Genomic DNA, 26,036 nt, shown 5'->3' on the forward strand with positions numbered 1-26,036 from the left:
GGAGGCCTTCCGTCCTAACAATGAGGGCCCAGGGCAACTCCTCAGAGGCAGAGCAGAACCAAGCCAAGAAGCAGCAACTGCGGGGCTGCCACCTCTCCCTTCCCTGTGCCCTTTCTCCCTCTGCCATCTCCTCTCTGCACATACAGTGCCTTCTCCATCGCAATCACCATCACCCTCACAGCCCTGGACCATGCCTCAGGGATGCGCACCGATATTTCGGCACCTGAAGCTTGGAATACTATTATGTCTCAGTATTGTTACCCTATTTCATTGCTAAGGAAACAGCCTCAGGCTCAAGGTCACAGGATGGTAGGTGAACGCTGGACACCCAATAACAGATTGTCCCGCCGGGTCAACCTGAAGCTGACCCACCTGATCTGCCTACCAGTAGAGCCTCCTTGGTTTCTGGCCTTTTCCTCTCTCGCATGTCCCTCAGGTCTCCCCAAAATTACCTGTCCGTTTAGTGACCCCATCTGAGCACCCCGTGCCCGGAAGAACAGAGCCTCTGGGTGCAGGCGGCCCTGAGCCTGGCCCAGCCCGGCCGTCACTAGCAGTGCAGCCTTCTATAGGGACCTGACCTGTCCCAGCCCTGGCCGCCTCCCCTGCACCCGGGACTGATAGCAGTACCTCCTCAGAAGGCTGTTGTGGGGGTTAAATAACACAGACAAAATATTTAGCTGTGCCTGACACACACAGGTCATTGGTACTGTCTGAGCCAGTGACTTTCAGCCTTTTTCCTCTCATGGCACACATAAACGATTTACTAAAATTCCACAGCACAGTGAAAAATCGAATATTTTTTGCTGATTTGACAACAAAAATCAGGTATGATTTTGATTTATTCACACTGGACAGCTATTGTTGTGTTGGCTGTTGTTATTTTTTTTGCTTGACAGTCTAAGGGGAAAGAGGCCAGGCCCCTGACTAAATAGTCAGGTGTTGCATGTTTTAAAATTCTTGGGGCACAGCGGCTGCAAAGCACTGCCCTACGCTGCTACTCCAGTGATGGAAGTCTGCCTGTGCACAGGATGCTCCTGCAGACGGAGCTCGCACCACCTGTGGGCGCGCTGCGGGGGAGCCCGGGCAGAGGCTGCAGGCCCTGGGCACACAGCAGGGCATGCCCTGGGCTGGGCTGGCCATGGGTGTCCCCTCTAATGATGTCTCACCTTCCTCTTAGCCGGGCCACTGCTCATTAGCTCTTCCTCCTGAGCTGAGACAGGAAACAGGAGGAGATAGGGCTCAATCCTATCCCTTCTGACACTTCTCAGCAGAAAAAGCAAACCGGGAGCTCAAGTAGACTAACGGCGAGGTGCGGTTGGAGTGCCCACGTCATGCTGCGGTCTGCCCACTGTCTCCCCTGCAGTCCTGGTGTTTGAGTGGAGGTGGCATTTCCGGCTCTGACCCCTGCTTGGCCCAGCCTGAGAAGCCTGGGCCTCAGCAGTCCTGAAGGACGCTCTGTGATTGGAGTTCTTTTTTCTTGCAGCTGCCTGAGTCCTCAAATAAAGGCTGCGCGTCTTAGCATAAAGCGTGTAGCCAGGATTTCGCACTGCGAGATTCTGGCTTCAGCTCCAGCCTTTGCTGTGTCAGCCGCTGCATCTCCATCTCAGAAATGGGCAGCATGATGCCCTCACAAAGAGAGAGGGATCGCCTGTTTATCTCCATTCATTGCTCAGCGTTTATTCTGCAAGTACTTACTGAGCTGTAAGCTGTGTACTAGGCACTGTGGTGTGCTAAGAATACTATAAATGACAATACTGCCACTACTTCTACTGGTAATAATAGTTCATGTGAACTACCATTCATTGGGTGGTTACTCTGCATACCCGGCCTTACTTGGCTTTTCTCTCTCAATCATTACAACTACCCCATAAAGTAGATGCTATGATGATGTCTATTTTTCAGAAAAAGAAACCAAAGCACAAAAAGTGTATGTAACATGTCTACATCTGTGCCTCTGCTAAGGGCGGGCGCATGGAATACAGAGATAACGGGCACATCACTCAACTTCACAAAGCTGATTCCAGGGCAGTTCTCAGCCATAGGACAGAAAGTTACAACATCACAGGATTTGTGCTGTAACAGAAACAATAATGGGATAGAACTGTTCTGAGAACACAGAAGGGAGGTGGCCATTTTGCCTATTGAGGTGGGTGGGGGGAGGGGCGGTCAGGAAAGACTGGGAGGTTGGAGACATGTGAGCTAGACGGAGGTCCCTTCCCTTCTGTAAAGGACTTGACACATTGCACCTTAAGTGACAAGTAGGAAATAAAGTCAGGGAAATGAGAGAGGTGTAGAAAGGTCAAGATCAGGAAAGGAAGTTTCTGGTTCTGTTCCCATTTCGCGAGAACACCTTAGGCATTTCACACAGTGATAAGGTGTGAAATTCCTCTCTCAGGGGTTAAGAAACCTCAGCAAGACCCCCGGTCCTCCAGGATGGCCAACTGCGGTCCACCTGAGATCACCCTGGACCTGTGAGTCGGGGGGATGGGCAATGTGGATTCAGATGCTCTGGACCAAAACAAGAATAACAACTATGAAAGAAAAATCTGTCCCAAACCTAGTCATTCAAGGAGAAGCTTCTAGTTGCCGGCGTAGATCCGCATGGAGCTCTTCTCAAACAGGCAGCCCCGGTGGCTCACACCAAGGAAAGCAGCAGCAGAGATTACTTAACGATGGTTTATGATTCTCCTGAGAAAGACCAGGAAGTCAGAAACCGGCTGACGTAATGACTGAGAATCAGTGAAGGAGAATCGGATGTGACTGAGTTTCCTGGCAACCATGTCAAAAAGGGAAAGGTGGCATTTATGTACCTCTGGGTGTTAGGGAGAAAGAGGCTTGCCCATTCTGCAGAGGAGGCCACGATTTTCTTGGCATCAATTCTAAAATAACAATTGCATGATGCAGATGAGTTATGTAGAGCACAGTGAGGGACCACTTTCTAGAAAATGCAGGTGTAGAGAAGTGGTTTTCATACGAGTTTTTACAAATAGCCTCTGATGAAGCTGGAGTTGTAATACTAAAGCAAAACCTGTTGGAAGTATTTAGAAGAGGATTTGAATAGCACTTAATATTCCCGAAAGAAGAGGTGTGATTGTCTGCTAAGCATCACTGTACACATACTAATACATCCTTGTCAGATCACTCAGAGCAACTTAACATTAATGTGTTTTAGCAATGCAAGTATACTGATATTAGTCAAGAATATTCCATCCTAATTCCATGATAGCATTGCTTGTGTGGTTTTGCCCTCAGCCACTGGGCATTTATTCTGGACATTTAAATCTCACTGACATGTCACCAGCAAACAGGGATTGAGCCCCTGCTGTGTCAGGCACTGTGCTCAATACTGGTGATGCAAAGGTATGAGGCAATGTCCCTGATCTCAAAGCGCTCCAAGGTTAGGGAAGGTAGCTGATAGCAAGAGACAAGGTTGGAAGGTGGCAGCTGTGGAAGCCATGGGAGCCCAGAGGAAGTAAACAGGATCTCTTATCCACAGTAGAAAGAGGTGGAGCAAGCTTCTTTAAGGAAATGACCGGCGGACTGGGTCTCAGAAGATGTGTAGGAGTTGGCCAGCCTGAGGAGTAGCTAGTGAGGGAAGATATTGCCTGCAGAAGGAACAGCCTGTGTCCAAGCAGTGTACTTGGAAGGAACTGTGTATCAATTCACTGGGCTGGTCACATGAATCTGCCACCTGTGGTAGAAATGCATGGAACAAAGCATAGACACATACACTGCCTTTGTCTTTGGTGGAACTGATTTCAAAGACAAGACTCAGAGCCTCAGGAATATGGAGACTCAGCAGCCCTCTGCCCTTGCTGTGTGTGGCTGCGCTGCTCAAGCACGTTGGTGCTCATTAGCCGTGGCTCTGACCTTTAGAATCCACCACTCTGCATCCAGTCCCTCGGCATTCCTCCCACGAAAGGCTGCTGTCCAGTAGCACTCTCAGACAAATACCTGGTAGAATGAAATTGCAGCAGACAGATGGAGATGAAGTGCCCATGTGGGCAGAGGTGTGGGAATAGATGCAGTTTCCGACTGTGTTCAGCCTGGGAGACGAGTCCTTATTCTTCTGTCTGGAAGTCTCTGCCCAGCCACCTGACCCAGCTCTTCTTGATCCATCTGCCATGGTGTGGGGCCCAGGACATTTTCATCTTGTGTCTACCTTCATGATTTTTGTGCAAAGTCACTTATATTTTGAGCTGCAGGTTCCTTGTCTGAAAGCAGTAATAGCAGATACTTGCTCTTCTCCCTAGATGTGGGAGAAGCCAGTGAGACGTGGCTTCCAGAACATTCTACGTTGTCCATCTGCCACCTGAAGAAGCAGGTGCATCTTCTCACCAGTGTTTGCCTAGCTGAAAGTCTTGACCTTGTGGTCTTGATCCTATCTAGACTCCTGGAGTCCAGTCTGAGCCTGGCATCTCTCAGACATGTCTCCCTCTTGCTTCTTCCAGAGGAAACAGAGACCCATTGCTTTTGCCTCAATAACAATCAACTTTCTTCAGATGTAAATAAATCCATGGGCATGTTAAACAAATAATACATGGTTAAGCACAAGAAATGGTGTCCAAGTGACCTTCAAAGCCAAAGACCTTTGGTTTTCAGTTTTCAGAGGAGAGAAAGTAGGAAGGAAATAAGGAGAAGGAGGCATCTCTCAATCAGGGATGATATATGGGGCTGGGCTAACTCACCCGGCGTGGAGCTGTTGTCTCCTTCCCAGAACACTCTGGGGAAAGTGGCACCATCTGTGAAAATAATGAGCAGCTGGTAGTGAGCTTCACTGCAGTGGACCTCAGAGAAGACCCCCCACAGCACTCCGGCAGGGATTGAATCAAACGTGGGGTACAGCCACCTCCTTTGAGTTAACACAAACCTGTTAATGCCAGGTTCATTAACAGCTCACCCACCCCAGCCTCTGCATGCTTATTTTTCCAACTAACCCTTTTGAGAGGAGGCAGGCATTTTATATTCCTCCATGTAGAGAACCTTGCTGATCTGACAGGCCTCCTCAGTACCCATCCGAAAGGACTCGCAGGAGAGAGGCCTCATCACAAGCTTAATCATTTTCTCCTCCATGAATATGTCTTCTTCCCATTTCTTCCACTCTAAAGCCAAGTGCTTCATGGCTGTCAGGTTCTGTTGCTGCGGGAAGTATTCCCTGTTGCGTGGGAGGGGCATGCTATGAAAACAAAAGGCTGATAAGCAGTAGAAAGCTGAGCACATCTAAACACAGCAGTGGGCATGGGCCACTCCCAGCGAAGGATGCTGTCCATTTTATGTTGTCTCTTTGGACCCTGCGCTGTGACTGTCTGTTGTGCACCCCCTAGGACTTGGGGTATTAGGGCACACAATGGAAATATAAGAACTGCCTTGTTTATCATCTCCCTGGGAGCAGAAGGGGAAAATGAGCAGCAAACAGGGAAGACTAACATTTATGGAGTACCTCCTAAGCATTGGAAAATTTGCCTACATCATTTACTTCTCACAGGTGCTCTGTGATCATCCTATTAAAAACAGAAAGAAGGGATGTTTCCTAAGAGCTAAGTCATCTCAAGATGAGCCAGTGGGCACATGCCTCCATCCAAGTGTAACTCCACACTGACCATGTCTTTAGCTTTCTCTTAATGGTCTTGAACTCTGTGACCTGAGTGGCTTTTTTTGTGTCCCACCAGGCTTATTACTTTGGGTGACACCATACAGATATAAGAAATGATTACCTGTACTACAGAGTTTATAGTCTCCATGGGAAAAGAAAGAAAATGCAGGAAGGAAGAAGAGCACTAAGATGTATTGCCTGCTCCTTGAATGTCAGGCACACTTTCTGTATTATTTTGTCAGATTGCACAACAGTCCTTTGTAATAGACATTAGCATTCCCATTCTATTGCTGAGGAAACTGAGACACAGAAGGGTTAAGGAATTCCCCATATTATGTAAGACTATTAATTGGATTAATTGGAACTGTGCTTCCCGATAAACTATGGTGCCCCCAAGTGATAGTGTAAATTTCACAAAATTCTAAAGCCCTTTAAGGCCAAGTTTTGTGAAGATCAGTAGATGGGAAGATAGTGGTTGAGACCTCTTGAAAGGGAGGAGTTTGAGACCTCCTTAGAGATTAGATGTGGGGTGCATGGAAGTAGAAACTGGGCATTTCATGTGTCAGAAAAGCATAAGTAGAGCTTCCAGGCAAGAAGGAGGCATAGGTAAATGTGGAACTCACCTCTTCCCACAACCACATCAAAAATACAACTAAACTACAGAATAACCCATCATTGAAAAACCACTTGAAATATAGCTGAACAGAAGTCATACAACTAAAGAAATAAAGAAGAAGCCACATTGAGACTGGTAGAAGGGAGGAGATGCAGAATGGGCTGGTTCTACACCCACATGTGGCAGATAAAAATCAGGAGGGATATCTTGGCTATAGAGGTCTCCACTGAGGAGCCAGGGGTCTCAGCTCCACAATAGCCCCCCCCCCCCAGGGTAGGGTTCCAGTGCCAGGAGGAGAAGTCCTCATAACTTCTGTCTGTAAAAACCAGTGTGGATTGAGGCTGATGGAGGCTGGGGCTTTTGAAGTTCCAGGCAGTTCCTCTTAAAGGGTCTGCACAGGGACTTACTTGGACTTACTCCCTCTGAGCTCCAGCACTGGGGCAGAAGCTTAAAAGGCACAAGGCACAGACAGGGAGGAACTGAAGTGTCTGGCATTAAGGTGAGATCTGGGAAGGAGGCTTAATCCCAAACAGAAGTACTGGCAGAGGTCATTGTTCCTCTGCTGAGCACTCCCCCACAAGCCAGCAGGCAGGTGTCATATCTGAGTCTTCATCAACCTGGCTAACACTGTTCACTCCAACCTGGTGATTCCCTGAGACCCTGCCCCATCAAAATGCACCCCATCCAAATTAATTCCAGTCACTTTCCATACGAATATCCTGTCTTTGCTCATGCTTCAGACTTTCCTAAAATTTCTCAAACAAGCAGCCTCTGGCTTCAGCTTGCCCTTCACATCCCACTAAGTGGCCCCAGGCCTGGCACCAGTGGTATCCAGCCTTGGCTCACAGCTTGGCCTCTTGTGGCACCTCCAAGCCCAGCACAAGTAGCAGCCATCTACAGATCTCTTTGTAGTTCATGCTGGGTGAATACAGACAGTGGCTGATCTTTTCCTGAACTTCCCAGAAGGCCCCAGAACCAGTGCACCCAGTGGACAGCTTCAGACCATGTCAAAGCACCACCCAACTATTTCCATAAGTAACACACTCAAGAGGCAGACTCAGTGGTCACAAGAGCCCTGATGAAGTAAGTCCTGCTCTGTGGAGTGGGCCCCTGCACAGCTGATCCTCCATGGTGGTCAAAGCCAGTCCTTGTGGCTGATCAGCCTGTGGGCATATCCGCCCCCCCCCGCCACCATTGACATGACAACAGTAATGAAGACTCAACTACAACAAGTGGGTATACACAGCCCACATGGGGGGCCCACGTGGAATGCCCAGCTCAGGTAAACAGAGAGTCTGTTTACAGGACACTTACTATATTAGGCCACTCTAAAAAACCCAGAAAATGTAGGCACTCTACCTAATACATAGAAACAAACACAGAGAGGCTACCAAAATGGGGAGACAAAGAAACATGTCTCAAATGAAAGAACAGAACAGAACTCCAGAGAAAGAACTAAACAACATGGAGACAAGTTATCTATGAGATGCAGAGTTTAAAACACTGATTCTAGGGATGCTCAATGAACTTAGGGGAAGAGTAGATTAACTCAGTGAGAAATTCAGCAATGGAATAGCAGACAAAAATGGAGAAAAAAAGTACATAAAAGAGAAGTCAGATATGAAGAATACAGTAACTGAAATAAGAATACATTAGAAGGAATCAACAGTAGATTTGATGAAGCAGAGAAGTCAGCAATTTGGAAGACATGATACCAGAAAACACCCAATTGGAATAGCAAAAAGAAAAAAGAACTTTAAAAAATGAGACATCAAATGTAACAACATCCACATCCTAGGAGTACTAGAAGGGGAAGAGAGAGAGCAAGGGATTGAAAATCTATTTCAAAAAAATACTGACTGAAAGCTTCCCTAACCTGGTGAAGGAAATAGAGATACAAGTCCAGTAAGCACAGAGTGTCCTAAACAAGATGAATTCAAAGAGGCCCACACCAAGACACATCATAATTAAAATGCAAAAGTTTAAAGACAAAGAGAGAATCATAAAAGCAGCAAGAGAAAAAGAGTTATCTACCAGGGAGCTCCTATAAGATTATCAGCTGATATTCTCCACATAAACTTTGAAGGGAAGAAAGGAGTGGCAAAAAATATTCAAAGTGATGTAAGCAATGACTTACAACCAAGGTTACTCTACCCATCAAAATTTATCATTTAGATTTGAAGGACAGATAAAGAGCTTCCCAGACAAGGAAAGGCCAAAGGTGTTCATCACCATCAAACCAATATTACAAGAAATGGTAAAGGATCAAGAAGAAGGAGAAGAAGAAAAGAAAGGTTTTTTTTAAAAGAACCATAAAATGGCAATAAATACATATCTATCAACAATTGCATCTAAACAAACAAAATAAGCAGAACAGAAATAGACTGATAGACACAGAAAACATTTTGATGGTTGCCAGATGGGAGTGAGTATGGGGGTTCACGTTAAAAAGGTGAAAGGATTAAGCAATACAAATTTGTAGTACCAGAATAGTCATGGGGATGTAAAGTAAAGCACAGGGAATATAGTCAATAATCTAATAACTATATATGCTGCCGGTTGGGTACAAGATTTATCTGGATGATCACTTACTAAGTAATATAATGTCCAGTCACTGGGTGTATACCTGAAACTATTATAATGTTATATGTCAACTGTAATTGAAAATAAAAAATGATTTTTAAAAGTATATGTAAAGGCCTGCATTAATTACACACTGATCACTTTAAGTGCTCAATCTCTAAAAGGACTCACAAGAACCAGTTTCTATGTAAAGAACAGTTTTATTACAGGATAGAGACACAGCAATGGTACAACAATAGCAGGAGAAAGTTATGCATTCAAAGGGGTTGGAGTGCTCACGTGCAGGATGACACACAGGACATGCACTGTCCCCAGGTCTTGAACCACCACCAGCATATATGTAAAGCATCTTGGTTCCAGGGAACCCCAAGTCTGCTCCTGATGGTGTCTCTTAGAGCTAGTCACCTAGGTATATTCCAGGTACATGACCAGCCTTAACTGTTGAAACCACTCACCTACTCCCAGCCTCTACTAGAACCTGTTGCAAATTATAAATCCAGTTATTATTACTAAACAATGCTGACAGGCTAATACATTCTGCTCCACAATAACTCACAGGCCCATGTTTAGAGAACATCATTTACCTTTAGTTAACACATCCCATAGTATTGTCTGAAAGTGGGAAGTGTGCAATCCAGAACAGTAGGATTAACCGGTGCTATGCAGGTGGAAATGCCCATGGGCAGTGGAGGGGCTGTTGAGAAGATGGGCCAGATGTGGGGCCAGAGTTAGACAATGTGAGGCTGGCCCGGAATGAGTTGCCTGTTGCTAGAGAGACCTCAAGTCCTTGAGGAAGAGTGAGTACAGGGAAAGCTGAAGGTCATAGAGCTTATGGTCCCCAGGTGAGGCAAGATTAGAGACAGGATGAGTTGGTAGACTCCAAGTAATCCAAGTGCTATGATCTTATATTAAGGGAAATAGATAAATGGTGACAAATATAAAAAGTTTCTCTTAGGAGGTTGGGCAGAGGAGTAAAAACTTAGAGGTCTGGGTGAGGAAAGTGTGAGTGGCACATGGCAGAAAGTGGGATGTTTGCAGTTTGGTGAGGAGGAAGATCACTTTAGTATGATACCAGCTGAGTCTGAAATACAGAAGCACTGTATTTGGTTGAAGATCTGCAGGTGGTTGAGGGGGAAGCACTGTATTTGGTTGAAGATCTGCAGGTGGTTGAGGGGGAAGCACTGTATTTGGTTGAAGATCTGCAGGTGGTTGAGGGGGAAGCACTGTATTTGGTTGAAGATTTGCAGGTGGTTGAGGGGGAAGCACTGTATTTGGTTGAAGATCTGCAGGTGGTTGAGGGAGAAAGTTAGGAACAGAAATTGCAGGTTGCAAGATTTCAGCATAGAGGTCAGAGAGAGTGAAGAAATGGTAGATCTTGTAGAGGAGCGAGCAGGAGAATCACAGATGAGGAAGACAGAGAGTGGAAGGAAGAAGAGAAATCAACCAAAGGAAGAAAGAAAGAGTTTCTTGGTTTCCTGGGGCTGCTGTACTGAACTGGGTGGATTAAAACAAGACAGTTATTGTCTCCCATTTCTGGGGGCCAGAAGTCTCCAGACTCGGTTCCATTGAGGCTCTGAGGGAGTCTCTCCCTTGCCTTTCTGTTAGTTTCTAGTGATGGCCGGCAGCCCTCGTCCTCCTGCGCTGTCAAGTGTATCATCTGGTCTTTGCCTTGCCTGCAGGTTCACTCAGCCTTCTCCCTGTGGCTCTCTTCTTATAAGGGAACCAATTACATTGGATTAAGGACCCACAGTGTCCATTACGGTCTCATCTTAATCTTAATTAGTTCCATCTGCAGCAACCCTGTTTCCAAATAAGGTCACCTTCTGAGGTATTGGATGTCAGGACTTAAGCATGTCTTTTGGGGGATAATTCATTCTGTAACAAAGTCATCCAAGAAAGTAGGTCAAGAACCAAAATATAGGGAGACAAAGAGACCACAGGAAGAGGAAGAGTTTTGAGAAAGTGGAAGGAGTTTGTGGAGATCTGATATGGGATAATAGTACCTACTTCATCGGTTCAGGGTCAAATGAATCAATACATGTTAAGCCTCTACAACAGTGCCCAGCACACAATAAATGTGATGTGTGTCCTTAAGAAGTGGTAACGTTCCAAGTAAATTTTTGAAAGAGGACAACGAATATCTTCGTTCCTTCCATAAACGTAAGCATCGCATCAAAGGGCATTCCTCGTGAGAACAGAACCTCCCTCGTTTGCTCCAGGAACAGCCCAGAAGCTGTGGTCCTCATCCGATGCTGGAGCTCTCTCTCCTGATGCCCTAGCCTCCCCAGAAACCACAGAGGGGCTTGCAGTCCTGAATTTTGAAGTGGATGCCTCCCAGCAGGACTGCATCCATGCTGTTCTTGTCCGCAAAGATGTACCCCTTACAGAACCTTCTTGTCGCCACAAAGCTCCTAGGGGTCCCTGCACTCTTAACCATCATTGTAAGAGATTCTCCAGGTCACCTAGTATTAGAACTAACCCGTTTCATTCTGTTGACCATGAAGAATTGCAGGTGGGCACGCTTCTCAGCCTTGGGCTAAGATCCAGTGCAGTGTGGCAGTAGAGAGCCAAACAGGGAAGAGCTCATTAAAACCACCTTCACCTTCACACACCATCTCTAAGTCTCCCAGCCTCTGCCAGGCTCTTACCCTCAAGCTAGCAATTTCAAATAGTCCTGGTTAGAAAAGCTCTTTGTAAATTTATACCCATTACTTTCCCTGGCCAGTGGTATTCTTTACTAGACGAGTCAGGGAGGTGTCTCTGTGCATGTAGGAGGCATCTACTAAATGCACATTTTTTTAACAAGTGAATGAATGAAAGATAGAAGGAGGGGAAAGGAGGATACATAATGGCACTGTGGACCTCGCCAGATCCTTTCTAATTCCACACACTCGGGTTGGGGGGTTGTGTTCTACATAGGCGCCTGGCAGAGGGAGCCTTTGCTCACTGGGGCTGTGACCACCCAGAGGAGTCCCTCTTTTTCTTATTCACCCAAAGGCATCATATGAGCTGGCAGCAGCTCCATGAGCATCTTGCTTTGCAGCCAAAAACGTGGAGAAAACATACTGGAAGTAAGCAGAATGGAGTCCCAGGCTGGATTCTGCAGCTAAGTGAGAATGATTCTTCTCATCTTTGGCTCCTTAAAATGATGAGTGTGTGGAGGAGAGTTTGTTTTGCACATTTTTTATCTTGTAGCTGCTGAGCCATGTCCTCTCATGAAGTTGCCCTCAGAGGTCAGTAAGCACAGTGAGGAACTGAGGATGCACTGTTGGAAATGAGTGGGGCCTGCATCCTTGCTCGCCACCATGGCTATGCCATGGCTTGCCATACGAGGTTAAAACTGCAAGAGTTGGTGTCTGTCTTTACCATTCTCTTTTGTGCTACATTTCTATGATTTTATAAGAACCTTCCAAGCAGGAAAATATCCCTTAGAGACTGTAGACAGTTGCACACAAATGAAAATGATAAGCCCCACAGTTCCACTCTAGGCCGGCTGTTCAGCTGAGGGATACTTTTCAAGTCTACCTAGCAGACCTCAGCTCCCGCCAGCTGTCACTCACCACTCCTCTTCATTGAAGCTTCTAGATCTTTGTCTCCACCTACAATCCTGTCCAGTTCTCTACTGTGTCTTATGTTCCCTCAATATTGGGAGATTCTTAAAAGAAGTCAGTCCCCTGTCAATTACTGCTCCCTCAAGGGCCTATCTGCAGATCTCTGCCTAATTGAATATTCACGGTGACCCACTAAATATTATGCCGAAAAAGCTCCATAGAGGCCTGTCTTTGGCCCTTTCTACATGCAATCCTTCTAATGCACGCAGCCTTCCCTGGGCTGTGGCCGGTGCCTCTTTCCCTTGCCCTCCAGCGCTGTTCCCACCACTTCTCTCTGTCATGCACTCCTCCTCCTACTGATGCTAATCCCAACTCATCAACCCTTTATGCCTGAGGCTGCCTCAGGCTTCCAGAGGAGCCTTTTCTGCATTACACACCACCCTGTGACCACAGTCACCACACAGAATAGAAGCTTTCCATGAACTTCATGGGGCTAATTTCTGCACAGGGGCGTCCTAGTTTCCCATTGCCTTCCTACAGGTAGATGCTTAACAAAAGCAACATCATTGACAAATCAACTAACATTTACTGGTATTGAGCACTTGCCTTGTGTTAAGACTTGTCATTAATTCTTTATAAGTCTTATCTTTCCTAAGTCACACCACAGTGTGTCCTGGGTAGTAATGCAAGTTTCCCACACTTTGTTTTCTCATCTGTAAGATGAGAGCATGTCTGCCTGCTGTGCTGTTACGTGGGGGAAATGATGAAGGACACACCTTTGCAAAGGTGGTGAGTGGGCATCATAGTTCTTCCTCCTCTCCCCTCATCATTTCTTCTGTGCTGTCTCTCCTCTGGGTCTGTTGTCAGGGAATAAGAAGCTCAATAGCCCAAGCAGTGATCGCTGAGCCCTGTAGGAAGACACTGCAGCAGGAGCAGTGGTTTCGGTGGCTGCCCCATGAGCGTAGCAGACCATGTGTTAATGAGGATAGATGAGGCCGTGTGCCAGGGAGGATTTGCACTCCCAGAGGAAACCGGATACAGATAGTCATGATGGCCGGGATGAGGAGCTCCTCTGTGACCTGCCAGACTGGACCAGGTTCCCTTGTTCAGGGCTCAAACCACCTTTGTGTCCTTGTACTAATTGGGCATCCCCTGGAGATCTGGCCCCAGATGCAGTGTCTTGTCCTGGCCCATCCTATTTCCTGATAAGCAGATGGCATAAAATTGCTCCTAGAATTAGAGAGCCTCCTTGTGGTTCTGCCACCCACCCTCTGGGTGGCCTTTGATTTGGTCACCCAACTTCTTTGGACCCTGATATCCCACCTGACAAAGGGGCATCCTCTCTGCCCTCAGCACTGGGCTGTTGTGAGAATTAAATGGAGTCGGGGTGTAAAAGACATTGTAAATCCAAGACTAGACCCAAGTGTTCCATCCTTTGTGAAGTCTTCCTCACCCTCCTACATGGAATTAATGTGGATTCCTCTGGGTTGCCTCAGGAATATGAATAACGTTCCCCTGGGGTAGCCTTTCCTGCAGCCTGCCCTGGGTAAGTAGGGCAGTGTCTGCTGCCTGAAGGATCATAATCTCTATGGGAGCAAGTGGGCAGGATACAGATCTTGTTCATCTTTACATACGCACCATATGCAGCGCAGTGCCTGTTACGGTAGATGCTCAATAAACGTTTAACGAACGAAAGAATGAAGGCCCCTCTCTGCCGGGACTCAGCCTGTGAGTTATCTTTTGTGTGCTACTCAGTGTCTGGAGGTAGGAGATTTCTGTTGAGGTCCACACTCCCTAGCCTGGGGGACAGGCCCCTGTTGAACAGGCTGGTGATATAAGGGTAGAGTCTGGATATGAAACACAGACCCCAGCTCCTTCCTTCCATCAATTTCTTGTGTTCAGCCATAGAACATTTTGAGGAAACTAGATGGAATCTACGAAGCAATTGCCTCTTGTTTCTGAAATTGCTTCCTTGTCTTCTGGATGAGTCCCTGAAATGGCTTCAGAGAGCCCCAGTTGTTTAATATCCAGCCCACTGATAGGAGTGATTGCTCATCAAACCAGAGAACCCAAACAAGCTCAAGAGGGACCACGGAGGGCCTTGACTGTAGAGGTCACAGACAAATGACTGCCCAGCGGATTGGCCAACATTAAGCAACAAACATGATTAAAGGCCAGAAAATAGGGCCTGTGAGGAAAGGATGAAGCCATCTGTGTGATTTATTGAGGAGAACAAATAACAATGTGCAAGTGTATGGGAATTTTCTCCAAGAAGAATGGTTATGCCCAGCTCAATGAGGCCAAACAGGAGAGTAGGGCATGGACTGCCACGTGAGGGGCTATGTCCAGACACAGTAAGAACTTTCCCACTATTTGGCAGCCAGCATAGCTGGGTGTCAGAGGGTCTCCCAGGAGCAGTTTGCAATCAGGAAGAATGATGGAGCCAAGTCTAGCAAAGAAACCCAACATTTTTTGTATCTGGGGGCTGCAAAGACAGGGAGTGATGAGTGATTATAGTTCCTCATATGACTGGATCCAGGACTCCTGGGTAGCCCACCGGACAGGTGTGTGGAGAAGAGAGTCAAAGACTGCTCCCCCCCTCCCCCAACATCTAGTCTGTGGCTAGGCAAAGCCCACAGTCCTTGACATGGGTCCTGCCACTGGCCTGGAGCACGGGTGTGCCTGCAGAAAGGTGACAAATCCCTTGCTGTCTCCTAATCAGCTAATGACTGACCGGAAGACATCATTAAGGACTGCAACTAGGATAACAAGTGTCTTACAACATAGAGAGATTATTTTTTTGGCATAGAGTTTTATCAATTAATTCATGAATGAACATGGGATGATCTTTATCAGGAACTGTTAGTATATCTACGGAGTATGTGTTGAATCTGTTAAAAATAAAAATATTTATAATACATATAAAAGTCATCTGTTGATAAACATTCAGTTCAATAGAAAACTCTCTTATTTGAAAATATACTTAGAATTTGTTTCATCGTAAGGTATTGTAAGACACACAGATATGGAAATGATTGTGATTGAAGAAGAAGTTTTTATACTGAGATCCCTAGAATCAGAAGGCACAGCATGTGGAGCAGGGCCACACAGAGAAGCACCAGGGTCAGTTAGGAGGCAGGGAGAATAAGGGGAAGGGCAAACTAGGCACGTTGATGGGATGTGGGCTCTGGACTGGTCAGTGTGCATGTGAAAGGCATGCTCCGAGCAAGTCATTCACTATCTAGGAATTAGCTAACCTGGGAGGGGCAGACGCTCCGGAGTCAGCAAGGCCCCAGGTGCCGAGACCATCAAGAATACAGAAAATATAGCAAATACAACTCTATCTCCAAAGGTATAAACGGGGGAACAGTTTACAGCCATGTTGTTGGCAGTGAACAATTGGAAATTAGTGAAACTCAGAGAGATGCAAAGAAATTTCAGGCAACGCCATACAAAGAGAAAAACAGACTAGTTGGATAAGAATGAGAGAAAGCAAGTTTAGAGAAGTAGGGCTAAGGAACAGGGAGCAGAGACTAAAGCTTGCCCATTCCTCCCCTCCCCTCTATCCTTCTGCTCTTCCTTGGGAGGGAGGGCAAAGGCAGTGTGAATGCACCATCTGTAAAGCACGCCAAGGAGGAGGAATGGCTTGTCCAGTTGGGATACCTGCTAACTAAGGGTGCTGCCAGTGAGGGTTTCTCCCCACCATGGCCAAGAGCTCTGTCTGTGTCCCAAGATCACAGATCCTAGTCTTAACCCAGCTGTCTGCCAAGTGTAGCCAATGGAATGGATGAGGCAACTGCTAAAACTCCCCCATCCCCTGAACTCAGGACAGTGCTGTACTGCTACCAGGGTTAGTATTGTTAGCAGGGCCTGCTCTGTATCCATCACCAGCACCAGCGCCAATGGCTGGACACCCTCAGTGGGAGCTTCCCTTTTCTTCCCTCCTTCCAAAGACGATGAATACGCTGACAAGGCTTTGTCAACTACAACACCCTCTGTAATTTTAAGAGGCAGTGAATTTGTTGAACACCTGCTGGATCTAGGCATGGCGTTAGATGCTGGAATGCAGCAATGAACATGAGAAACGCAGGCCATGCCCTCGTTTAGTAGAAGGAGATAGATGATAAGTAAAATAATTAGTTTGGTAGTTTAGTTAGTTGCACATTGTGTAAATGCAGTGACCGAACAAACAGGGGTGTGTGGAGGAGAATAATAAGGTGGGCCTATTTCCAGGGATCAGGTTTGGCTTCCCTCAAGGGGACTCATGTAAACCGAGCCTGAGCAGCTGAGAGAAAGCAGCTGGCAGGGCAGAGAGAGCCTCCACACAGACAGACTGACCGGGAAGCCCAGCGAGGGAAGACTGTGACTTGTTCTAGAAACTGAACTGAGGAACCTCAAGGAATTAGGATTTTATTTCAAGGGCAGTGGGAGGGTTGGAAACAGGGGCCTGGCATGATTAAATTAATGCTGTTAAAAGACCACCTTGGCATCTCTATGGAGATTGAATTTCAGGAAGGCAAGTTGGGGCAAAAACAACCAGCTAAGAGATTGTTGAATAGTGAAGTCCAGAGAGAGGGCGGTGCCTTGGGCAGCTGTTGGCTTCAGGATGTACTTTGGAATGGCAGAGCCAGCAAGTGAGTGGAATCATGGGGGAGGGGAGTGAGGGGAAGAGAACCCAGGAGAACTTTCAGGCGTGGACATGGGTTGGTGGTGCCATTGTTGAGATGGAGAAGACCGGGGAGAGAAGATGCTGGGGAAATTGTTTCTGGTATCATCATCATCATCATCATCATCATCATCATCATCATCATCGTTAATGCTGCTCAGCCCCAGCTCAGGTCTCAGAAAGGGTATGTTAGTATCAGCACGTGGTTTCGCCTTAATGCATCACAGTCTCCTGCCTGGTGTCCTTGCCCTCACTCTTGACTCAGGAGTCCAGTTGCTCAACCTTGTGCTGTTGGCATTTGGGGGAGGGGCCGTTCTTTGCTGTCCCGTGCATTGCAGTGTGGGCAGCAGCAGGAGCAGTCTCTCCCTTCGTCACAAAAATCATGTCTCTGGACCCTGCAGATGTCCCCTCGGGGACAAAATTTGGGAGCTGCTGCTCTAGAAAGATGGGTCTGGAGCACATGATTGAGAAGAGGATGTAAAAGTTCCCCTAGGAAGGACCTGCTAGCACTGTGGGGGCTTCTCTGATATCCTGGCTCTTGCATTGGGCATGTCCTGTAGCTTCTGGGTGAACCGCAATCTGGGGCTGGAGGAAGGCCTCAATCAGCAGCAAAAGTAATGCATCCACATAAATACCAGGTGCCCAGGCCAAGCTCTGCCTATGATTTTCCCACTTGGTTCCCATGACCACTTATTCTTCAGACAGGAAAGTGGAGGCTCAGAGAGGGTCGGTGGCATGCCTGTGACAATGAGGGTGTCCAGGGGCAGGGGCAGGGACAGGGTTTGAACTCAGGCCTTTGATACCAGACCCCTTGTTCTTCCCTTGTTATCACAGTTACCTTCACTGGAGACTGTGGCACAACTTGAAATGGCATCTGTGTCTGAGGAGGCCGCAGCTTCAGAAGGGAGAAAAGATGGAAGCTGCGACCCCTACTAGTGCCACCAGTTACATTCCTGTTCTCCCAGCTCGATCCTCAGGCCCAAGCTTGTGGAGCTTGTTGCTGAGGGTCCAGTGTCATCCCGGGGAAGCCTCCCTGGAGAGAGCCTTTGGCTGCCACACCTCACTGCCCAGCCACCACCTCTCCCTGCCCCCCCCCCACCCCCACCCCCCCCAAGTACCAGCATCCTCACCAGCAGCCTAGCAGCCCTCTCAGCTCAGGTCTCCCACAAAAGTGCGCCACAACATTATCAAAAAACAGCAACCTTATGCTGAACAAAGGAGGCTTTCTTTGGAGATTTAGTAAATGTGGGTCTCTCCCAATAAGAGCAAAGTGGGCAAAATTTCCATTCTCCGGTGCCTTGCCTCGGTGCGCGATCCCCAAGCACACCCTCCTCCCCAGATATGCAGAGCACATCACGGGCATTTCCAACCTAAGTCTCAGAGGCTCCATGTGGAAGCTTCTGGGCTGAGTCTCTCAAGGGATGTGAGGGTATGGGCTTCCTTCACTCATCACAGTGATTTTTAACCAGTCCAGCCCAGGAAGCACATCACCGTGACAAAGGCTAGCCTTTCAGTTCCTCAAGAATGATCTAATACCATTTAGTATTTCTCATAGTTCCTCAGAAGTTCCCCTGTAGAGCATTCCATAGTGTTTGCTAAATTGATGGATAGATGGAAAAATGGAAAGATGAGTACATGGGTAAGTGCATGGATGGATGGCAAGTTGAATGGATGAATGGAAAGGAGGGAGGAAGGGAGAATTAAGAGGTCTTCAACTTCAGGTCATTCATAAAATCTCATTATAATTTATTCAGCCAAAGTTATGGCTTTTGAGAAAACACCAGTGGGATAGTATATAAGGTTTTTAAAATAAAAAATATATATACATTTGTATTAAACAGTATGTCGTCCACTTGCGGTAGGGTAAAGTGGAATACAAATTCAGGGGTTGCTTTTACAAAGCTAATGGTCACACTTCATTGTATCATATACCTGTGACTTTAAAGTATGCTTTAGAGAAAACGTAAATTAGAATTATCCCTTTTATTCCCTCTTCTCAAGAGATTGTTCAGGAAGAGTGTACCAGTCAAAAGTAGCCTGTGCAGCGACCAGCCGCAGGTGGAACGCTGGCCCCATCAGATGCTGATGTGGCATCTCCTGCAAGTCTGTGACCTCTGAGCATGTCACCTCATCCACAAAGAGGAGATAATCGTGTTATCTACTTCAAAAAGGGGCAGAATCAACGAGATCATGTTTGTCAAGCTCTTACATGGGGCTTGGCATACAGCAAGCACGTAACAAATAATAGCTGTTATTATTCTCCACGTTACTAAATGACTCCTTTCCATCCTGAAAACCCTTCCTGGATCTTTCAAAAGGTTTTTATTTTAAAAAAAAACATTTGGAAGCATAGAAAGGAAAGTTGCCTCAAGTCACACCATTTATTATGATAAAAGGACAAGTGGAAAGCACAGCCTCCTCTCCTTCAACCCCACCCCCATTAGTTAAGTGCCTTTAACATGTTGCTGTGCTTTATTAAACATCTATGTGAATACATAAATGTATCTTGTTATACAAAAGTGAAGTAATGCCATCCATATTGGTCTAGAACTCATTTGACTTGATACGTCATGGAGAAGGTTCCTGCTCAGCGCATTCAGATCTATCCTGTTCTTGTTTTAATCGCTGCACAGTATTTCACAGTAAAAACGTGCCATTCCTTATGTGGCCAGGCCCCTGTTGATGGACATCCAAGTGTAATCCTCATAGATCTCAAGAGTGATAAGATGTGGGAAATCTGCTTATACGCTTTGTGAATACGTGCCTAGCACCCATAAGGCGTTTGGGAAAGAGCTATTGAACTTAAGAATTTAAGATTGGTTTTGTTTAAATTTACAGTATACCATAGATTTTGTATTGCTTTTCTCCTATTTAGATGAACTGTGATTGTTAACATCACAATTAGCCCAGTCCCCATGCCCACCTGGGCCCTTGCCCCATCACTCGGAGAACATGTTTCTCATATATCTAGGGACTAAAGGGCGGAAGTCTGCATTTTCCAACCTGCCTGAATGACTTTAAGTCTCATCACCTCAGGAAAGGTATGGCAGGAGGTAAAGCTGGCTTCCCTTTGCACCCAGGCCCGGTCACATACTCACTTCCCTGAATGTGTGTGCTGAGTTCCCTGAAGCAGCAGCTAAGAAAGCTCAGAGTTCCACCTTAGTGGGGAGGGCCTGTCCTGCCCCCGTCAAGCCAAAAGGGAAACCCTTGTTGATCAGCACCAGGTGCAGGCTGTTTGTTGAAGGAATCAAAAGCCAGCACTTTGCTAATGTTTCTACTCCTCTCTCTGTGAACAGAAGAAACATTCAAACCTGTAAAGAACTTTTGTGAATTTATTTGAGCCAAACTGTGGACAGTTGTCAGGAAGCAAAATCTCAACACATTGAGCTAATGCTCAAGAATGGCGGTTTTTCACCTAGTTTTATAAATGACCATCAAATGAGGAGATGGAAGTGAGTTACAGAAAATCCATTGGTGATAGATTAGGGAGGTAGGAGAAAGCAAAGGGGAGGTGGTTCTATGATTGGATAAAAAGTAAAATGATAGACACATGCTTCTTTTACATAGGGCCATACAGGATACATAAGTGTTAACAGTTAGCAATTAACAAGATAATAACAATGAGGGAATCTGTGCTCTCAGCCCTGGTGCCTTGGTTGTGCCCTGAGGGATCCTGAAAAAGGGAAGCACAAGTTACCCTGACATTCCAAACGCATGTTTTGGTAGATGCCAAAAGACAATAGACTCAGTTAAGATCAACCTTGATTTTTGTCAGGGACCAGGGACGATAGGAGCCTAGGACATGCCTACCCACCACAGACTGCTTTTTAATGAAAAAGTTTTACTTTCAGACCATTCTTTGTGGTTATTTCAGGTCTCAGTTTGCAAGGCCCTCACATAGCCCTTCCCAGAGTTTGTCAGGTTAACCTGTGGCCCCTTTACGTCCACATTTCAAACTTTCAGTTGCTTCCCATTACCCATCTCCTCAGACCAGCACTCAACATTTTCAACCACTTGGCTTCATCCCCCAAAGGACGTGGCCCAACTATCCGTTCCCCATCTCCCCGACACACTGCGTGTCCTTTCTGCTTCCCCGTTGCTCCCTGTTCCCTCTGCCTTGCCGAAGGCATTCAGGACTTAGTACAGAGGCCACCACACCAGGAAGCCTTGGCTAGAACAATGTGTCTGTCTTTTAAATGACTTTCCTATGCATGATGCCTCTCATATTCAGCCTTGCATTGCTGCTGTTTGCATATATATGGCTTATGTCCTATTAGATTACCAGGGCCTGGAGGACAGGGATCAGGCCACATGACGCATTTTTTATTATCTTCTGTCCCCTGCATGTAATAAGCACTTAAATGCATATTTTAAAACATCACGCTAAGTTAAGAACATGACTTACAGCCACACTGTTAATTTTTTGAGGTGTGTTTCCTGGTTTCCCCCATCAGAACCTAGTTGACGGGCTTTCTGCACTGCATAGAGGAGATGGGTAAAGGCAGGCTTCCTGGAACAGGGAACAGGAGGTGGGCTGCTGCAGTGTGGGGCAGAGAGCGGTGTGGGCCTCAGCTGAAGGGAGGGAGGGGCAGAGGGAGATCCAGAAGTTGACGTATGGGAGGGAACTCAGAAACTTAGACTGGGCAGGCTCTTTCTTCAGTTTCCTGTTGAGTTGCTCCAGCTGTCTGCCCACAGGAGAACTGAAAGCTTCTCTAGAATGGTGGAGTCATGCCCCACCCTCACCCTCAGCCTGGCCCACCTTTGTCTACTCCCACCCTTCCCACCCATTGCTGCAGGTAAGGGAGCTTGGGGAAGGGAAAGCATCCCTGAAGTAGGGAAACAGCCCCATGCCAAGGTGCCCTCTGAGTTGGTGGTAGCTCTGACTGTAAAGGCCATTTGTGGGAGGGAGGGACCCAACACCCAAAACCCCAGAGCCATCTCCCCTAAAGTGACCTGATCAGGCACAGACACGCCCAACCTGAGGTCCCCAGGGCCTGTCACCATGGAGGAGAGGGAACTGGGTGGCTCTGTGGTCACAGACAATCTGTGCTTGGACAAGTCATTTATTTGGACTTCAGCTCCTCATCTATGAAAAGACAAGACTGGATGTAGGTCCCACCCAGCTCTACAAGGTCAGGACCTGCCTTTCTGCTTAATAGTCTAATCCCCAGACCAGTTGGTCTGTCCTCTCATAACTCGGATCCTGGTGGAGGACAGCTGATGGAGAGCAGAGGAGCAGCATGTGGGGAAGGGCAGTCGCCATCCCCCCCAGCATCAATGCCCTAGCTTTTCTGGGGGTCTCTAGTGTGTAGAATTAAGATGGAGGAAAGGAGGGCCCACCTACCTACCTGTTATTGTGCCAGAATGTCCAGGTGATGCTGTCTGATTCCTCTCAAGAGTTAGCGTTTTCCTGGCTGTTTTTTTTTAATTAAATCTTTATTGTTCAGATTATTACATTTGTTCCTCTTTTTTCCTCCCATAACTCCCCTCCTCCCAGTTCCCACCCCACCCTCGGCCCTCACTCCCCACCCACTGTCCTCATCCAGTGGGTGAGGTGCACGATTTTTGTCCAGTCTCTTCCCCCATCCCACACCCCTTTCCCCCTCAAGAATAGTCAGTCCATTCCCTTTCTATGTCCCTGATTCTATTATAATCACCAGTTCATTCTGTTCATCAGATTATTTATTCACTTGATTCTTAGATTCACTTGTTGATAGATGCGTATTTGTTCATAATTTGTATCTTTACCTTTTTCTTCTTCTTCCTCTTCTTAAAGGATACCTTTCAGCATTTCATATAATACTGGTTTGGTGGTGATGAACTCCTTTAGCTTTTTCTTATCTGTGAAGCTCTTTATCTGGCCTTCACTTCTGAATGATAGCTTTGCTGGATAAACTAGTCTTGGTTGTAGGTTCTTCGTATTCATCACTTTGAATATTTCTTGCCACTCCCTTCTGGCCTGCAAAGTTTCTGTTGAGAAATCAGCTGACAGTCGTATGGGTACTCCCTTGTAGGTAACTGAGTTTCTTTCTCTTGCTGCTTTTAAGATTCTCTCTTTGTCTTTTGCTCTTGGCATTTTAATTATGATGTGTCTTGGTGTGGTCCTCTTTGGGTTCCTTTTGTTTGGGGTTCTCTGCGCTTCCTGGACTTGTAAGTCTATTTCTTTCACCAGGTAGGGGAAGTTTTCTGTCATTATTTCTTCAAATAGGTTTTCAATATCTTGTTCTCTCTCTTCTTCTGGCACCCCTATAATTCTGATGTTGGAACACTTGAAGTTGTCCCAGAGGCTCCTTACACTATCTTCGTATTTTCGGATTCTTTTTTCATTTTGCTTTTCCGGTTGGGTGTTTTTTGCTTCTTCGTAATTCAAATCTTTGACTTCAATCTTGAGATCCTCTGGTCTGCTGTTGGGAGTCTGTATAATATTCTTTATTTCAGTCAGTGTATGCTTAATTTCTAGTTGGTCCTTTATCACAACATCGAGGGTCTCATTAGAATTCTTGTACAACTCATTAAGTTTATCGGTAGTCTCTAGAAGACTCTTGAAAGACCTCAAAAGTGTGGTTTTGAATTCTATATCCAGCAGCCTGCTTTCCTCCATTTCTGTCATTTGTGTCCTGTTTCTTTGTCTCGGCATTTTTTATGCTTCACTGTGTCGATAGAGTGGCTTTCTGTGCTAAGTGTCCCAATTACCTGAGGTAGACACTCTTGGTGCACCCCCTTGTGGTCTTTGTGCACAGTCTTGTTGTAGCTAAGCCTTGATTGTTGTAGGTAACACTGGGAGGGATTTGACCTCCAGGCCAATTGGCTGTGAGAATCAGCTGTGTCTGCAGTGGGAGAACTTCTGTCCTGGATCTCTAGGGCAGCACTAATCTAGCCTCTGCCTGAGGCTAACCAGCAAATGCCTGCGTGCAAGGCTTGGGCGGGGCGGGTCCCAGGGGATCAACAGGGCTGGCGGAGGGAGCAGTTATGGCTGCTCTCAGTCCCATCCCCAGAGGCTCTGCCTCTCAGTGTCCCAGCAACTACTGCAAGTACCTCAAAGAGAAAGCTGCCCTCGAGTTCCGACTGATGCCAGACAGTCCCGCTTCTCCAGTTTGAGTCTGGATCCCCAGAGACTCGCCTGGAACTGGAGCTCAGAGCCTGAGACTCCCTCCCAATTGAAACAGACAACTGCGCCTTCAGCCACCAGCCCGCTCCGCATGCACCTCCGCACCTTTGTATTTTACTTCAGCACCGCACCTCCTCTGAGTCTCGGTATGCTTTTCTCTTTCCTTCTAGTTGTAGAATTTCCCCTCAGCCAGCCTTCCTGTGGTTCTGGGTGATGTCCATTCCGTCTTTTAGTTGTATTTTTGAAGTGGTTGTGCGAGGCAGCAATCTCCGGTGTTTACCTATGCCGCCATCTTGATTTCTCCCTGGCTGTTTGAAAAGGTGCGGGATTAATCTCCTATGGCACTTATTGGTGGTCAGGAGTCCAAAACAGGTCTCACTGAGATGAAATCAAGGTGTGAGCAGGGCTGCGTTCCTCTCAGAGGCTCGGGGAGAGGGGTGTGGGGGCGGGGGTCTGCTTCCTTGCCTTTCCCATCTCCTGGAGACTGCCTGTGCTCCTTGGCTCCTAGCCACATCACTGCGAGCTCTGGTTCCATCGTCACATCCCTTCTTGGACTAACCTTCCTTTATCCCGCTTATAATCGCCCTGTGATTACACTGGCCCTCCCAGAAAGTCCAGGATAGTCTCCCGATCTCAAGATCCTTAACTTAATGACATTTGCAAAGCTCCTTTTGCCATGCAAGATCACATATCCACAGGTTTTAGGACGTCCTTAGGGGGCGTTATTCAGCCTCCACCAGGGTGCTTGCCCCTGTCCATTCCCGAGTCGCACTAGGTTCACACCTCCACGTGTCGCCCATAACCAGTCTCTTCTCCTCAGACATCCTCTTTCTCTGGAACACCCACCGCAGACACCATGTCAGACATTATCTATCCTCTACATCAGTGTTTCTCAACCTGTGGGTCGCGACCCCTTTGGCAGTCGAACGACCCTTTCACAGGGGTTGCCTAAGACCCTCCTGCATATCAGATATTTACATTATGATTCATAACAGTAGCAACATTACAGTTATGAGGTAGCAACGAAAATAATTTTATGGTTGGGTCACAACATGAGGAACTGTATTTAAAGGGCCAGAGGTTGAGAACCACTGCTCTACCTTCACTGACCACTGTCCATGGAGACTTTCCTCGTGGTCCATGTGTCCCCCTGAGCCAGCCTCCTGCAACCTGACTTGTCCTTCCTTTGCAACTCTGTTAGCAGATTAGGCTATTCACCCATCTCTCCCTTCTAGGTGTCCTTTTTGCGTGTCCCAGAGGTCATTGAATTTCCGCTAAATTGAGGGCCATGTCCCTGGGTCTTCCCGCTCAGCAGCCACAAGGAAATGCCAGAAGCTGTGAAGTTACAGGTTTTTCCCATGGGAAGGACTATTTATTTCCTTCCTAATTACTCATTCATTCATTCCGTGAGCATTGGGCATCTCCTCTGTCAGGTGTTCCTTTTAGCCTCAGGGTTACCTTGATGAACAAGTTAGAGGTAGTCCCTACATAGTTCATGTTTAACTTTAAGGTTAACTCAATTTATGAATTTTTAAGATCACCCCTCATTGCTGTCACCTTGTCCATATTATGACAATGGTCCTCAAAGACTTCTCAGCCTCCTCGTGATTTCTTAGATAGCAAAGTGCGTGCCAGGTGCCTTTGTCCCTGCAGAAATGCGGAAGAGCTAAGGAAGGTGGGGCAGGAGAGGGACCCATCGCCATGGTTGTCACAACCACATGTAATAAAGTCAGCCCCTCCGAGCTTTGAGCTTTGGGGGGACCAGCCCACATCGGGGCTTCTAACCGGAAAGCCTTGTTCTCTGTCCTCCCTGGTCCTCACTTCTCCTCTGGGAACTGGGACGATATGATGGATTCGAGGGCCTCTTCTCGAAGCCTCTGTTGGCGTAGAGGCAAACTGCATTGGAGTTCTGAGAGCTG

At 46.9% G+C, this 26,036-nt stretch overlaps 1 protein-coding gene across 2 annotated transcripts in view; it reads left to right on the forward strand.

Moving 5' to 3' along the window:
- The window catches only part of SHISA6 (shisa family member 6), a 292,588-nt gene that overhangs the window by 192,810 nt on the left and 73,742 nt on the right, over positions 1-26,036 (forward strand). The gene's annotated exons all lie outside the window — the stretch shown is intronic.

The sequence above is a fragment of the Myotis myotis genome, unplaced genomic scaffold (genome assembly GCF_014108235.1).
Source record: "Myotis myotis isolate mMyoMyo1 unplaced genomic scaffold, mMyoMyo1.p scaffold_m19_p_17, whole genome shotgun sequence".
NCBI lineage: Eukaryota > Metazoa > Chordata > Mammalia > Chiroptera > Vespertilionidae > Myotis > Myotis myotis.